The following is a 17,757-nucleotide window of genomic DNA, read 5'->3' on the forward strand; positions in this document are numbered from 1 at the left end:
CTTTTAGGCTGACGGTTGCCTGGAATGTCGCGCCAGTAGCGACTTCTTTCGGCTGAAAACCCTTTATCAATCAGAAGCCTAGTTGTAGATCAACATCATCCATAATGTGGCTCCGGTCCACAGATGTGAATTGCAGATCCTGACCTCGCAAGACTGTCGGCAGAATCAGTGATTTCTGTATGACCAGGCACCCAGCAAAGCATCACTTTGTTTTTGCTTGGCAACTGCTGCAGCGAGTCATAACAGTCCAATTAAAGCTTTGAGAAAAACATAATATATAAGTAAACAAAATAATTGAGTTGAGAAAAAATAATTTTAGTCACATTTAGTTTTGATTATCTATTGCATCTTTTATTCTCTTTCGTTATACGGAATAAGCTACTTATTGTTCTTATTTTATTTATTTTGGTATGATTTTTAATCTCCCTCTCACCTGATTCTTACTGGGCTCTTATAAATTTATAACAGTTTATATTAATTGTAAAAATTTTTTTTTAATGTGAAAATTGAACGAAAAGCAGACGGTATAATAAAAACCAACAAAAACTAAAAAGTGCAATTATTAAAACAACAACAAGAAGAACAGCACAAAGAACACAAATTCATTCATAACATAACAGCACTTGCCGTCATACAGTAAAAGCTCAATAACGCAGTCAACTTAAAATTAGACAAACAGCAAACAACAAACACTCAGTAATGCTTTTGTAGTTACCATTTTCTGTTGATTTTGTAGAATTTATATGCAAATAAATCAAAACAACAACAACACCAATAACAATAACAATAGCAGTCCAAACATACATATATGAACTGGTTGACACTGATTGTGTCTTGCTAGTATTGTTGTTGGCTTCTGCTGTTGTTGGTCAAAAAGAGAAATAAAACTTTGCTTCGCTTTGGTGCTTTGTTGCTTTATTGCTGTTTTGTTTGTTTGTTTTATTGTCGATCCGCCCGCCCTGTTGTCATTGTGGATGTGACGCTCGATACGCACATGAGTGGGCATAATTAAAACTGTTAAAATTGTTAAAATTTGTTAATTATTTGCAAATTTGCATTTGAATATAAATTTACATAAATTAATAAGCCTTACAGTTTCCAATTACACAATTGAAAATTTTACGTTGAGGATTTGTGGATTTTTTTTCCTCATTCTGTTTATATTCATTTGCTTTTAAGTGGATTTATGTAAATTTTCATATTTTGATTGATTGTTTTATGAGTTATAATTAAATACCGCATTTGTAGTAGAATTGCTTGTAATTTATGGAGTCATTATATATACAAATGTAAAACAATACTTCCGCTTATATAGACACGCGAATAAATGAGCACATACCATCAAATTACACATACCATCAAAGGGTTAATTATAATTTAATGCAAATATTTAACAAAATATTTGTGATATTAAATTCAATTCAACATTTAACTAATGTTGTTGAATAAAATATCACATGACGAAAGTTGAATTCTGTCTATTATACAATAATATCACTGCAAGGTTGCATCTACAAAATGTCAATATAAATGTTAAAAATATTATTTTTATTATAAAACTAGTGACTCTACACCCCAAAGCTCATAATAAGTTTGTGACTTTTATTGCTAATATATTAGCTGAAAAGATTTTGGACTGACATATAGACGGTCGGTTTTAAAAAAAGCTCTATCCTTTTGCAAAATATAAGAAATTAATAAGTGCTAATTGCATAGAGAAAACAGAAGAGTTTTTCCGCTTAGCTACGCTAATATTAAGATCCCAACTGTATCTGACAAATACAAAAAAATGATGTTAGAAACAATAACAAACAGTAGCCAGAACTTTTATTCCCCTGGTTTCTCTTATACGCTTGGGGTTTAGAAGGCTTTTAGACCAATCTTTCATATTACTGAAATCACGACAATGAAAGTTTTTTTCAAATAGGATTTAAAAAATAGTTGGCTCGGTTTCTAAACCAATATGATTCGTGCCCGGCTTAAACTTCTAATATATATTTTGCAAAAATAAATAAAATTCTATTTCAGTTAGCAAGTCATACCACATCACCATAGTACATAACTTTAAATTAATTTAGGTTTTCATTGTTGTGCAAAAAAGCAAAGCCAATATTTCATGCAATTACTCCCAACCATCTGCTGCACTTTAATAAATTGCATTAAAAAAACCAACTATTTGCCGTTTAATTTACTCAAATATTGTGAGCAAATTTATGAACTTTTAATTAAGTGAAAAATATTTCATTGGATTTTAATAATTTACTCAAGCGTTAAATATTAACAAATCCGACCGTAAATGTTGTTTGGCGTAAAATAAATTTGCCCGCTAATCTGCAATTATGACATTTTAAGCTTTAAATTTGCATAAATTCACGATAAACAAAAACAAATGTCAAACATTTGAAAACATCGATGCGACAAAAACAACAACAACAACAATGACAACAGTCAAAGCCACAATAACAACAAAGGCAAACAACAGCGTGAAAGGCACAAAAAAATGTCAAAAATTTATGCGATCATCAATTAAAGCAGTAATACACAAACAAAATAAAATAAAAAAGAACAAATTTTAATTTGGCAAACGAATTTTTGAAATTAGATACCATAAATTAGGGCGTGTCCAATCGGGCAGAAATTCCATAAACGTAGCAATAAATTAGATTTTAGCAAATTAACTTAAATGTCAACATAAATCATGAAAAGCAATTTTGTTAGTCTTTTTACAGTGTACCAACTACATCACCAACAACAGCAACCGACAACAAAAACGAAATATTGTACAATAAGTAAGAAAAATAAAAAAAAATTATTAAATTTTGCCATATTAAGCGGTGCATTAAATAAATTAATTGCAATGAAAATTTACTAAGCAATTTGACAGATCATTTACCGTTAACAAATTGGCCGCACATTAACACAAAATGGCGTTCACAGGTTATTACAGTTTTTTTTTTATTTTTGCATTTGGCAACACTTAAAGATTGTTTGCAACTGTTTTTCATGTTTTTAAAAACATTTAATAAATTACTTCGATTTTTTAATTCACAAAAATTGGTGGAAAAGCAATTAAACATTTTTGTACATGTACAAGTCACATGAAGCCTCCACCACCTCCACTACCTCCTCCTTTTTCCATCTCCTCTAATGGCCACTTAAATAAATGGCATTATTCATATTTAATTGTACATTTTTATGACTGTTCCGTTGGTTAATGTAACTTTTTTTTTGCTCATTACATTAAAAACTGTTAAATGATTTATAACAAATTTGTTTTTGTGAATGTTAAATTTTAAATTAATTTTATTTATAATTTCTGGCAAAAATATGTTTGGGCATTATTATTGTTTTTCTTTTTTTTTTTTATATAAAACTTTTTTAATTAAAATATAATTACACTTATTAATGAATTCATAGAAACATTAAAAGTGCAATAAAAAGGAACAAATATATTACGAGTATTGTGGACGGCATAATGTTATATAATTAAGACTACACGGAATTTAAGTAAATATCGTTTTGTTCGTCAGAATGAGTGAATAATCCGAAAACGTTTAAAAAAAGTTTCCAAAATTCTAGTAAATCGAGTAATAATCGATTGAATACTACACAAAATATGAGAAATGCTAGACTGCATCTCAAAAAGTATCAGAACACTTGAATACCCCCATGAAATATAAAAATACACACTTCACCATATTCTCATATAGTAATAATGACCTAAAACATTACTTCTAAGAGGTTTGTGACCTAGTGTAGTGTCCATTTAGCCCTTAGCAGTCCAGAGCTCAGTCCTGCAGTAACAACGCATATTGAAAGATAATTTGCAGATCGGAAGATAGTTCATAACATATTTTTTAATATTTTGCAATCTATTATGTAATATTTTCCTATCCTCTCAAGATACACCTACATATTGTTTCCATGCACATAATTCTGCCAGTTCGGTCTAGCGCCATTGTTAGGAACGTTGCTGTGTCAGGAACCTTAATGACATAAATGTGATGCTGGTACGATATTTCACTAAGAGACCGGTTACATAGTCCCATGAGAGTATTATAATCCATCTATGAATAATTGAGATGGAATTCATTTGTTCGTTTGCTTCTCGTTACTGAGAGTGATACCCTAAGAAAGAGTGTGTGGTCAGCTTTCCAAAACCAAATGTATGGTCCTCTGTAAGTATTCCAGTACTAATTTTACCAGTCAACTTTAATCTATCTACTGGGAATGATGTTCCAATAATAAGCATATTGTGCTTTGAGAGGATTCTGTAGCTAATTATGCCATTTCGCTCTGATCCATCTCTAAACAATTTAGACGAAATTATTTGCTTCGTATATTCTTCTATACTGGGCGTGCCAATATCATATGTTCTGCTGAATATAAAAGGAGCTGACAGAATAGGTTAAGGTTTCTGTAGGTCGTTAATATTAGAAAGTATATATATATATTTAAAATATTTAATCATTTTTTAACTTTATTTTATTCAATATTATCGCCATTATATTATCCTGCCATTTCTATTTATATTCATAATGTGATTTGATAAACAGAACAAAAAAATATATTGACTGGTTTGTCGGATTTCATTATGGACAAATTAAAAATGACAAATGGAAATGAAAAGTTTCCATATGTCATAGAATAAACTTTCACTTACCGGTTTTTTGTTAAAAAAAAATAAATTTGAGATATTCTGTTCACTTACCTGAAAAGAAATAATAAAAATACATTAATAAATATATCCAATAATTCCGCTCTATATTTAAATATTCATAAATATATTTCAGAGTAAATGATTTGTTTGTACATCATAAATCACTGAACTTCCATTATTCAATATTGTCTATAGAAGCCAATACAATATGCCTCAATCAACTATTGAAGCCAATAAACTTTTACAGTAGGAGATTACAGATACTATTTAATGTAATTAAAGCCAATAAAAAAGATTTGAAATAATGCATTCTGAAAAGGTTAGTTCTACAAATCGTTAAGCGAGAAGTGAAGGGTTCATTCAAAACAAAAAAAGTGTTAAAAAATAAAACACTATTTTTGCTCAGCACCAAATAGTTAAGTTTTAGACAAGAAGGGTGGGAAGACGACTAAAAGATTAACGCTGCCTTGGAATACCTACTACAAAATTCAGTGCCTGCGAGTGGCATTTCAGTGCACAGGAACACAATTTATTGATGGAAAGTAAAACTTGCCACAGTTCAAAAAAAGTGCTATCTACTATACAAAGCACAACACAGAATAGATAAACCAAGAAAGAGATGAGGTAGAGGAAAGATAGCGAACTGCATGGATTCGATTACCTTTTGATTGTACGCCTGTCAAGCCACAAAAACGAATTGACAAAGAAAATAATTGAATAAAAATGATAAAAAATGAAAAATAAAATTAAAATCAACATGAAAAAGAAAATGCAAGAAAAAAAAAATAGCAAAAATAGTTGAAAGTTTATTGTAAAGCACAAAAGATACAAGATACATTGGTGGGAAGCGCAAAAGTTGCATTGTGCAGCTACAAAAGCCAACAATGCACACTACAAAATGCATCGATACACTTCAAGTTGAGGAGTTAAGAAAAGTGCTCGAAGACAGCACAATAAATGCAGGAAGTAAGTGACTGCAAATGTCATTCGATTTTTTATTTATCAGAGAAGCGCGCGAATGATATCACAACAACAAAGCACATTTCACATTAAGCAGCGAACCTGCTGACACGTTGGCCTTACTGCTACTGCCTATAGCATCCGATGGCGGGGGACTTGGTTGAGTAATTTGTAAGTAGGAGTTAGGTGGCCGATCACTGCTGGATGCCGCATGGCAATGTCGCGCCTTTTGATGTTGAATATGACAGCAGCAATAATGGCGCAAACAGCATGAATAGCGCAATAAACAGTTTAAGTCCACTGGCACTACTATTCCAGATGAGTTTCAAGTGTTAACGGCAAAAACAGCAAAAGTGTGCAACAAGCACCAGACAATCAGCACCAATGCGCTCCCGCAATTGATAGGATGGATGGCACAGACGCGACGCGCTGGAGTTTCACGGAATTGTTATGGGGAAGCAGCCTTGCAAATGACATTAAAGTTAATGAGTTTAGCAAATGAATTTTGAATTTAAGTTTATTAGTTTTTTATGTCTAAAAATTGCAAATGGCTGAACAATCTTTTGAAATGTTGCAACATTAACGTTTAAATAAATACTCTTTTAATGTAAGACAATTTTCCTTCAGCCGTAATGTTTTCTTAATTAAAAATACTGGTATCTATAAATAGAAAAAAATCGTTTAGCGGGAATATTAAAAAGTACAAAAGAGCGTCCGGTGAGCGAAACAAGTTTCAATACAATCAACTTAATTTACTTAAGTTTCATTATAAAGTCGACTGTGTAATACACAATACCACACATTATCTATTTTAGAGTACACTGAGTCCATAGTTTTGTAAATTGATTACCTGTCTTGAAGACTTAACGGACACATGTTTTACTATAATGCGTCTATAAACGCCCTATTGGAGATCCGCCAGTACTAATTGACGTTATACTTTTGGATTTAAGTTCCTCTTTGGTAGGGAGTGAAGCCTACCTATCCAAATTCTGTGCTGTTCGTTTGGTCACAAGACCCGGTTGAAAAATGCAACTCTACATCAAATAAAAGTAAATGAATTTAGTCATCTTAACTGCGTATATTTGAGTTTTAGCCACAGTCAACACTACACTAACAGGTTCTAACACCCGTGACACTAGAATTAGACTTCGTCAAGTGCCGCAAGTGAAACTTACTCACTACCAGTGATACTCTAAAAACACACGCTGGTGACTAGTGATTTCAGTCACCCATTACGACAGACATATCTTTCCTCAGTTTTATTCTAACCCCTATCCCGAAGGTAAAGTTAGAGTACGCAAACTCTAGAGTGTCTGATTAAGTTCTTTAGTATTTAAGAAAAACCTGCTAGGTTAAGACGTTTTGAACTGATAGAACTGTCAGCTCTTCCACTAAGATACATGTATTTTCATTGTTATGCTTTCAAAATTGCCTGGGAGAGGCGAGTTACACTAACTATTGTTATCTTCTCGTGTCCTTGTTAAACTGGTTGGTTTTCCAAAAAAAGCTGAAAATATCTTGCAAGTCTAATGTTATTATTTCGATCAAGCCAGCGAAGAAATAATCTCTAAGATATGGAAAACTCTTCGTCTGTAATCCCTAACAAAGCTATTGAAAGTGATAAGTTGATTCTATATCTTCTTCTTCTTAAATAAACTTCACAACTCCTGCAAAAAACACTAGCCGGAATACGCCATCATTGAAATCTCTTCAATAATCGCAGTATTTGTCTTTATTGACCTCAAGCTTTATTTTTTATAGAACATTTTTAGTAATTAACTCAATCGTTTCCTTATTCTTTTTTTACTAACACGTACCTAAGGTCTTCTTTTATATATTTCGCTCGTGCTTTGAATTACTTTTTAGTAATTAAACACGAGCTTTATGAGACTATGTGGAATTCAATACTTCATTTGTTTCAATTTTAAATGCAGCTGTCTTATTCGTTTGAGGGACTATGTATTGTCACTCTTTCATGTAAATGAGTCATGAAACCTGCTGTTAAAGTGCATGAACTTCATCCATTTATTGACATTGTCCAATTCAGAGTAATAAATTTTGTTTCCCAAGTGCTTAATCGTTTAAACCCACTTACGTGTTTATTACTCTTCTCAACACGGAAAATCTTAAAATTGCAAAGAAAATATGGAATCGATTTCCATTCACTCCCTGCGGCAAGTGAAAATAGTTTTTAATTACTTATAGAAATTTTAATGTTCTTAAAAATGTAAGAACGCTTGGAATTTCCTTTATGACTTCTTCGAAGATGAAAGAAAGAACAAAGCTTCGCGGGAATGAAGGCGATAATGGTACAAAATGAAGGCAACCTCCGTTCGCTCATTTGCAACTTGTCTCATTTGTAGTGTTGCGCAATTAAAAAGGTGTCCCCTGATGTGGCATTTATTGCTGCAACACGACAGGCAACGTGTTTTTCCCTCAAATTTCCCTTTACGACTTGTTTTATTTAAAGTTCATTAAAACGGAAGAATGCATAAATTTTTTTAATAGTTTTTTCGGTTGATTTACACAATTTCATTTCGACTCTGCACGGCTCAGATGTGGTGCTGTGGCGCTGATGCTCCAGCTCCAGACTCTGCATCAGCAGCGAATTTTCGTATTTTCGTATTTAATGAAGTTGCCACATTCATACGTGCAACAAGAAACGAGATTGCATATTTAAGCGCAGTTGATTATGCAAATGTGGCAACGAATATGTGTGGATGCTCGTATTTGTTTTGCGGTTGCCAGAACATTAAAGGTGATAAAGTGTAAAATGTGTTCAAAAAACACTCAAGCAAAAATGTTCATAAATAAGCTTACTAAAATTCGTAATAAATCAAGATACTGGAGACAATAAAACGATAAAAACTAAAATGCTTTATATATATTTTAGTGACTTCAGAAGAATTCGGACTACTTAAATTGAGCATAGAAGCAGGAGTTTAAGAGAACTTTGTCTAGAGAGACACCATTGAATAGCTCTTTCGTGATCGGGGACATACCTGACTAGGCACTTAGAAGAATATATCAAGAACAAGAATGGGGCTGAGATATGGTGCATGACATGCCTTAAAAAGAAAGGAACTAATATTTGTCTCGATGTTTTTTTTTTTATATTTCATATTTGTCTCATCTTTTATATTTACCTTTTGTTCAGTTTTAAGTAGCTTACTACCAAATTTAATAAAATTATATTGCCAAATAATAAGAACTTTTTAAAAAGAATGTGCGCTATATATTCAAAAGTATCTTAACTTGCAGTTCTTAAGACTGAATATTGGAAGCAGAAACCATCCAGATGCATCACAGACACAGATTCCTACAAAATGCACTTTAATCATTCCACAATAGTAGATAGTGGAATATATCTCAAATAACAGAACGAAATATTTCACATATCACAATAAGTCATATTTGAACAGCAAACAAGGAAACAGTACTCAAGTAATTCAGTATTTATAATATAGTATGTGTGAATCTATTAGGAGCTTTATGCTTGCACACTAGTTGATTTACCAGTATTTATAGGATTCAACTTGAAAATACCATTTCTCAAATAGAAATTTTATCCTTGAGAAACTAACTGAATCAAATCCAGACAGAATTATTAATAACAGAATTAGTAGTAAATAATTAATATATTAATATAATAATAATATGAAAGTGTTTCGATTGTAGTCATTTCAAAAAATATTCATAGTTTTTTTGTAAAAATTTAATATATCTAGTCTTATTCCCAAAAAACTAAGAGTTTAATTAAAAGTTCACTCACATATCGACTTATACATATTTTGGACTCATTTATTATTGACTGTGGTTTCTTCATTGGTTTCAATATGATTATGAACGAGAATTCAAAACATAGTACTCAATAATACATTTTCGAATTTTTTTTTTCGAGTGTAGCAACTTTTGTCGACAATTAGTGTAAAAATTTCAAAATGGATCTGTGGCGCGATACTCATTATGTCGCATTTAATATGCCAATTAGCAGCGAAATTTTTTAAATATTTTCTTTAAATAAATACATTTTGTTATTTGTATCTTTTTTCGTAAAATTTATTACAAATAAATTTTAATAAATTTTCGCTTTAAGCGACAGGTTAAGCGCTTTAGTCAGAAAGTGCTTAAGAAGCACTAAAAACATAGAAAGTATCTGCGACTTCCAAGATTATGTAAAAAAATTTTAATTTATTGCATAAATCTTCTGGTATCGTTTTTTATGTCCTTCAACTGCCGAGCCAGTAAATCAAATTGCAAATCTCTAGCTAAGCTAGATTTGGCTAAACCGAAATCCTTCCCACAGACATTTGCATAAAACTATACTTTTTGTGCATAAGTCAACACTAATTGCAATTTACATCAACGGAAGGACTGCATACATAAGCCACTGCCACAACAGACACATACTTCGCTACCAACACTACACGACAAGATATGCAAGAATGCATGGAGCATGTGCTCACCGATATGAGAGAATGTAGCGAACAGGAGTAATAGGAAAAACACAGTTGCAATTTAATTCGCAAAATAATATGGAAAAAAATTTAAAATGCATGGAGAGTGTGAAAATCTTTCTGTTAGGTTGACTACATACGACACCCTATCTAGTATGTAACCAGTTTTGTTACTAAAAGTAGATATTTTTTCATTTTATATAAAAAAATTTATAAAACAAATTAAGTGCTATATATTTCAATTACACTAAGGTGTCAATTTTAAACTTAAACAAATTTTATTCACTATATAGAGTAATATAGTATCAAAGTGTATTCCGATCTCATCAACAGTCTTTTTTTAATATGAAAATTACCTCAGCAAGATCTCTGAAGAACAACTATATAAAAACCATGAAACTGTTCAAGCAATGAGTAATAGTTCTCATCGAATAAAAGCAATATGTGATCGAAAAATATTAGCGATTTAAGGTTGGAATATTTGAAGAGATTGCGTTATCATCTCCATAACAAACGTTTGAATTAGTTTCATTTAACGAGTATATTCATTATTCTATTTTCTCTTGTTTCAACTCTGATGTATCTCGTCAATACGCATAGTTATAGCACGCAACTCCCAGCTAACTTCATATAATTGGCCGTACCATATAAGTACAATCCTCACACAGTTGTCCATAATAAAAAAAAGAACCCTGAACTTTTCGGAAAAAGATTCGTTAAGGGCAAAAGGTTCATCTTTTAATCGAATATAAATAAAGAAAATAGTGCAGTTATAGTGCACATATATTTCGAAAATATTTTGATTATATGAGAGACTTTATTTCGGAACAAAATTTTACGGTTTTTTTTAGCACGACTCTTTAATGTTTAAGAAACTTCATCGTTAACAATAAATATTACTTCACCGACATTAATCCAAAATAGAAGTCACGAGATGAAGGAGTTTAAAACAGTTACCATAACAACATAAGACACCAAAGGAACAGTTAGAGTCTTTATGGATTTATTTAAGTACTTCCGACTTTATTTTTTTTTTTTTCGTTCGTTTTGTTTACATTCCAGTTTATTTTTGTATAAATGTGCATGAACGCCAGAGGGATGGTGTGAGTACGTATGCATGTGTTTTGGATTCTCTGTCGAGGTTTAATTAATGGCGTTAGTAGTTGTTGTTGTTTGCTTAGTTGGTGGTAGGTAGCGACAGTAATGCAGCTTATGTTGCCATTAGAACTGCGAATGTTGATGTTGATGAAAAGGGATTTGAGCGGGTGGCAGCAGTGGTTGATAATGTTGATGTTAGCTTTGTGCAATGTTAACGTATGCGTGCATACACTGCAAAAAGTGTTGATTTAATCCTTTCTGCAAACGTTGGGAACAAAAAATTTCTCAAAAAAGAACACAACCTCAATAGGATGAGGATCAGCTCTGGCAGCAGTAATAGCAATACCATGACAACAAATGCTGATGAAGAACAACAACAAAAAAAATAACAAATAAAAGCAATAAATGTTGAATGGGGTATAGAAATGGAAATTGGAGTTTACGATTTTACAATTTACAGCCACTTGTATGTTATCCTCGAATTTCCACACAAGACATGCAATCTTCGTTGCGCCGCTGATGCCAACACCATTGCAGCACAATCGCCGGTGCCACTGCATCCGCTGTAACTATGGGACTTGGGATTAGGGTATGAGCTGTCAAACAGCTGTGCCTGTAAAGGAGTAAAATTCGCAATTTCATTAGAAAATTGCAAATGCAAAAAACCTAATTCATTTGCAGGAGGAAAAACCAAATGGTGGTAATAAAAAAAAATTAAAAATGGCAAATGAAAGTAAAGGAAAACATTTAAAACGTTAGTAAAATGCACAGTTAAATACTCCAAAGAGGATTTGTGGTCCACAAAAGAAGTGCACGAAAATTAAGCAAAATCCAGAAAACAACAACAGCAATTTTCCTCACAAATTAAAGCTGAAACCAAAGACGAGCATATGAAGAAGCATAATTTTGTGCGCTACTTCGCATTCGGCAGTCAAAATGGCGCTTCACATTAGAAAAAAATTTTATATCAATATAAAACTATCAACGAAATCTACTGTATTATAATTTGTATATATTAATTATATAGTATAAAGAAAAAAATTTATATATATTCATTACAACATTGGATATCTCTATAAAGAGCTTTACGAAAGATGCAGTTAACACGTACCTTTGATATTAATTTTTAGCGTTGCAGGTGCTGCTAACTGACAATTTGACTTTTGTTTAATTCAATGTACCTACTTAAGCTTGATGGAGCACACAACGCCTAAGTGAATTGAAGTAATTGGGTTGACTTCGTAATTGATAATTTTTTTTTATTTGCTAAGTTAATTTTTAGTTTAATAGTTAATATTTTTGGAATATGATGTTGAGAACTTCCTGCCTTTTCTGTTTTTCTTAAAGTTGTTTATGTAAAAAAATTTGATGTTACAATCTGTTTTTATTTTAAGGTATAAGTGATATTTTTATACCGCTTCATATGATATGAAGCAGATATATCTGATATAAAGACAGTGCTTTTGTAGTAATACAAGAACCATTAAATTTTATCCTAAACAAATATTTCATTATTAAATGAGTAAGATTATCATACAGGACATGGGTACTTCTGGGAATACCAGTTCAAGTAACAAGTACGCCAACGATCCTTTCTGTTAATGTTGTGGGACCGTATACTAACGACTTGCTGACATTTTAGATTAGCTAAAGAAGCAATATCGTCATAACAAGCTTGGAAATAAACAAATTATATTAACTAAACAATAGTACAACCACTAGGATGAGAAAAATAAGATATAAAGCTCACTGTGACAAAGCGATATAAAGTATTGTGAACATAGTAAAGACTTAAATTAAACTTGAGAAGTATTCTCGTCGAAAGCAGCTTGAGAATAAACAAACTACAATACATTATGACATCGATTATGCAACAATTACGATACCATGAATAATATACAGAGTGTCGATACCTCGACCCCTTCATTACCAAGTAAAACCCCATTGGTGATTGAGCGGACTGCCTAAAAAGGGAAGCGACAAACAACGAGTAGTGAAGGGTAACACCGTAGGGACTGGCTAAAAAGAGAAGCGACAAACAACGAATAGTTAAGGTTTATACCGTAGGCATACTGTAGCGCGAATTAGACGAATATAAGAGTATCGTATGCTTTCAACAAAAGAGGTTGGTGACGCATATGAATCGGCCATGCTTAAAGCATTAGAATATTTTCTCCCTAGTATAAATAGAAAAAAAGCACATGAGCTATACATATCTGATATATTGTATAAGAAGTAGGGTCTCTAACATTTCTTTATTATTTAATTAATTATTATCGCACTTTTTGTAAAAAGAGTATAATAAAAGTTGCCAGTAATATAATTTATAGAAATTAGTACTACTAGACATATGAGTATTAACAAACCAAAACCTCGATTACTCTCCATATAATCCAATACTATATAAATCATTTTCGCACTGTTTGTATAAAGGGTAAAAGTGTGCTTTTCCATTTTTCTTTTTGCCGATTGTAGTGTCAATTTAAATTTAAAAAAAACCTCCTACTTAAAGCGTCGATAAGCTGCAACATTAATGTCAGTAGATATATACACACTTATATACTTAGGTATGTACATATATTTTCATATAAAAATTGTGGTGAATGGCGGTAATTATGTGCAACTATTGCAAGTTGTAATCCTTAAAACAGTTACAGGGGAAATAAACATACACACAAACAAGCGCACACTTGTCGCATACGCTCAGCTGCACACAAACATATGTTGTGGTAGAGTATTTGTGAAAATGAAGTGTTCGTTCTTGTGGAGTAGCGATTTTCTGCATTGCCGGCAATTTTTCTTTAACAACTTGTTTATAACAAGTACATGTGTATTTGTGTGGAGCAAAGAGAAATGAAATCAAATCAACAACAACAACAATGAATTTACTAAAATAATTTTTAATGCTATCTGTGATTATTAACAACATTTCCTTGATATGTTCGCACTTAATGAGCGTCATTTGCAGAATATTTTTCCCTTCTTTTGTTTCCCTTTTTTTGTTTAAATCTGCGTGTGCGTAACTGCAGGCAATTGTGTTCTTATTCGCAGCTTCATTTCTTAATGAACGGGAAAAGATTAATAAACTATTTCATATGAAAGTTATTTAAAAGAACAAGATATTGGTTAGATATTGGAATGCACACAATTCCTATACAAAATATTGATCAGAGTTGAAACCATTATTACTGACTCTAAGATAATATCACAGCACATGTACTGCAGTTTTCTAAGAGATTTTGAATTTTCATTTTAATTATGCCAAAAGCAATCAATTAAGTTAAACTGAAAGGATATTATTCCTGCATTATGACCCTGATAATCAATGGCTTAATAGCCGTCTTTATTACAAAAACGAAAATGGTTTGAAATCTAAAGAAATCATCCGCAGCTGTTAAAATTCCGAACGCTCTACTGAAATAATCAAATTATAAATTGTAACTTCGGGTTGAATTCAAGGAAGCAAATTAGAAAAATTCAAACAATTACTGCTATCAGTGTAAGCCAGCGACATGGTCGACCTCAGCCGGACAGACGGACTTCTGGCGAACAGACTGGCTAGCAGACTGACTAGATGCAATGATACTGCAAATATGAAAGGCACTTACGAAAATGCAAACATGCCACTAATGCCGATTCATAGTCATAATCAAATATGACACCAAGGCAACATGCAGCACCACAAGGCACAGACTTCCACATTGACAGCAGCCACAACGAGGTAAGGCGAAAATCAACAAAATTGCAATCGACAGAAGGAACACAGAGTAGTAGAGCACAAGGGTAATGCACGACAGCGCAAGGAAGTCCACGGTAACGTACAGCAATGTTTCATTTACAAACAAACCAAAATAAATCTAATATAAATTTACAAAAACAAAAACAAAAGAAAAAGGAAAATATGAGGGCAGAAATGCAAAAAAAGAGATTAAAACCCGAAATTGAATTTGAAAAAACCAACAGATGCCGCAGATTACCACTAAAAGCAGCAGAGCAGCAAGGCAATAACAGCGCTCGCCGTAACAGTCGCAGTAACACTCGCCGTAACTGAAATGCCAAAAACTAAAATGAACCAAATTGAACTCCAAACAAATCGTTTGCGAATAAAGCAAATCTAAATATTAATGTGCGAACCAATGAATTGGAAATGAAAACGATGAGGGTAAAGTGCCAGCAACAACAACAGCAACTGCAACAACTACAACTGAATAGTGACAAACACACACACACAAAAGCACAGATACGAACATATGAGCAGCATGCAAACCTTTTATAAATAAATGTACAATGAAGTATGCACATGTTTACATGTGGACAGACAGAGAGACAGAGTGACGGACTCTCAGTTATGTGAAGATAGAGTTGGCATATTAAATCAGAAGCGCAAAGGGTCGCAGCATTGTCATATGTTGAATGTAGGGCTGGTGAGTGTAGCAAAAGCAATAAATGTAAAAATGTTAATAAAAACAGCAGGACAAACAGCAGCCACAGCCGCACTGGCAGCAATAGTAGCAGCAGTAGTAGCAGCGGCAGTTGTACTAAAACTAGTGCCATCAATAATTTTGGTTGTTGCTTTTGTTACAGGTTTCTTTGTTATATTTTGTTGGTTAAACTTTCAACATGCAAGCAAGCGAGCAAGCAAGCAGTATTAAATGCAGGAAGCAGAGGAAGAAAATTAGAAGAACAGCATCCACCACAAGCTTATGGGGCCAATGTAATACAGCGAAAAGGTAGTAGGCAAAACAGTGAAAGTACAAAACACAACCAATAAACAACAAATGAATGCTGCAGCAGGTTCGGTTGCTAAGGTTTAACAGAAACGTGCGCTATTATCTGCATAAATCTTCTTTGCAAATGCAGTCAACCCTTGAATGTTGCTGCTATGCTTTACTACCTTCGTAGTCATCATAGTCGCAAGGAATTTCATGCAACATAAATATTTTTGTCACTTTTTTCCTTGTCTTGCCGGCTTCTTTGTGTGCTGATACTTTTATTGTTGTTTGTTTTTCTTTTTCTTTTTTCTTATTTTTTTTTGTTTGCAATGAAGTTAGTTTAGTTGTTGTTATTGTGAAGGCACATGCCATCAAATAGAATTGCTAAAAAGAGGGGTAAAAAAACACTATCATTTTGTGTTGAAGGGAAATAAGTTTGTTGGCCGAAGTTTATTTTGCGGTTCGGCTTACTGCCTCATTCCTTCTGCCTCCTGCCTTCTGCCTGCTCTATAAACATGGCAATTTCTGGTATGTTATTAATCGCGTAAGGAATTTTCAAATTTTTTGTTGTTTACAATATATTATACAATTTACTAAACTATAAATAAGCTTTTTTGCTTTGTTCTCTTATTTGTGATATTTTTTTGAAGCAAATTCGATGCCAACTGCTTTTGTCGTGCGATTTTTTTTTTGTGGTTGTTGGTCTTTGATTGTAACTTTTTATCGTTTATCAGGTTTATAAAACACACAAACAAACACGCACATACAGTCGCCGAAATTAAAAATATTTATGTACTTTCGGTATGTGTGTGTATGTAGGGAATATTCACATATGTATTTTATTTTAGAAAACTCTGCCGGGTTAGAATTATTCATGCTAGGTGGCTGCTGTTGCGTGCTTGTGACCTTCAAGGCTGGATTACCGTTTGGATTGCTAATGCGTAAAAGGCAAGCGAGGGGCTTATCTCAGGTAAATGGAAACTTTAAAAATGAGAATTTTTCGAACGTTCTATTGTTGACTAAGATTTTATTATTTTATTAAGTTTCAAAATAAATTGAAGGGATTTTATAAGCGAATGCAAAGAATTATAAAGTTATTTTTTACGCAGTACCTTGTTTAATCCAAACAACACACATTTGAACTTAAACTCAAAAATATGATCGAAAACATGTAGAAATTTTTCTCCAGTGGTCGACGTATGAATGTTCTTATTATATTCATCTAAAATGATTTCTCAGTCTGAAGATATGCCCAAGTATTTTCTTACACTTTCACCTTTCAAACATCGTTGGACTCCTAGTGCAAAACTTCATCAATAGTCTTTGATTAATTTTCTCCCCTCATCTCTTTTGCGTATTTTTAAATTAAACAGCAGATAAACCGGGGTTCGGAAAGTTAATCACTTGTAATTTATTGTTGTCAGCTAAATGTGGTTCCTTCCCTTCTTCTACGTATCGTTGCGGGGTAGTTTTACACCTTCCTAATACCTATTTGTTCACGTAATGTAAAATGTGTTTTGTGGGATTACCTAAAAACAACAGATTTACCTATAACACCCACAGTAAAGGTTAATAAAATTTTGGACTTTATAGCTTAGACAGAAATGCAATTTTAGAACTTGGTTCTTTGTATGGAATATAATTAAAATTGTATATTTTCCTTGACCGAAGAGAAACTTTTTTAATTTATGAATTTGAAGTTTAAAATGTCAATTAGGGGAGAAGAGGAATAGAGAAATGCACATTTTATAACTTCATGAAGACTTAAGGTATTAAAGATATAAATAACACCTAGAATCTAAATTAATAGCTTTCTGTGACTCTAAGATTTTAATATTTTTTTATTTTAATAAAACCCAAACAAATA

The 17,757-nt window shown here is 32.4% G+C and overlaps 1 protein-coding gene across 1 annotated transcript in view; it reads right to left on the minus strand.

Annotated features, from left to right (window-relative positions):
- LOC119667217 (protein scalloped-like) overlaps nucleotides 1-17,757 on the minus strand; it is a 48,211-nt gene that overhangs the window by 29,738 nt on the left and 716 nt on the right. The gene's annotated exons all lie outside the window — the stretch shown is intronic.

The sequence above is a fragment of the Teleopsis dalmanni genome, chromosome 1 (assembly GCF_002237135.1).
Source record: "Teleopsis dalmanni isolate 2A chromosome 1, ASM223713v2, whole genome shotgun sequence".
NCBI classification, from domain to species: Eukaryota; Metazoa; Arthropoda; class Insecta; order Diptera; family Diopsidae; genus Teleopsis; species Teleopsis dalmanni.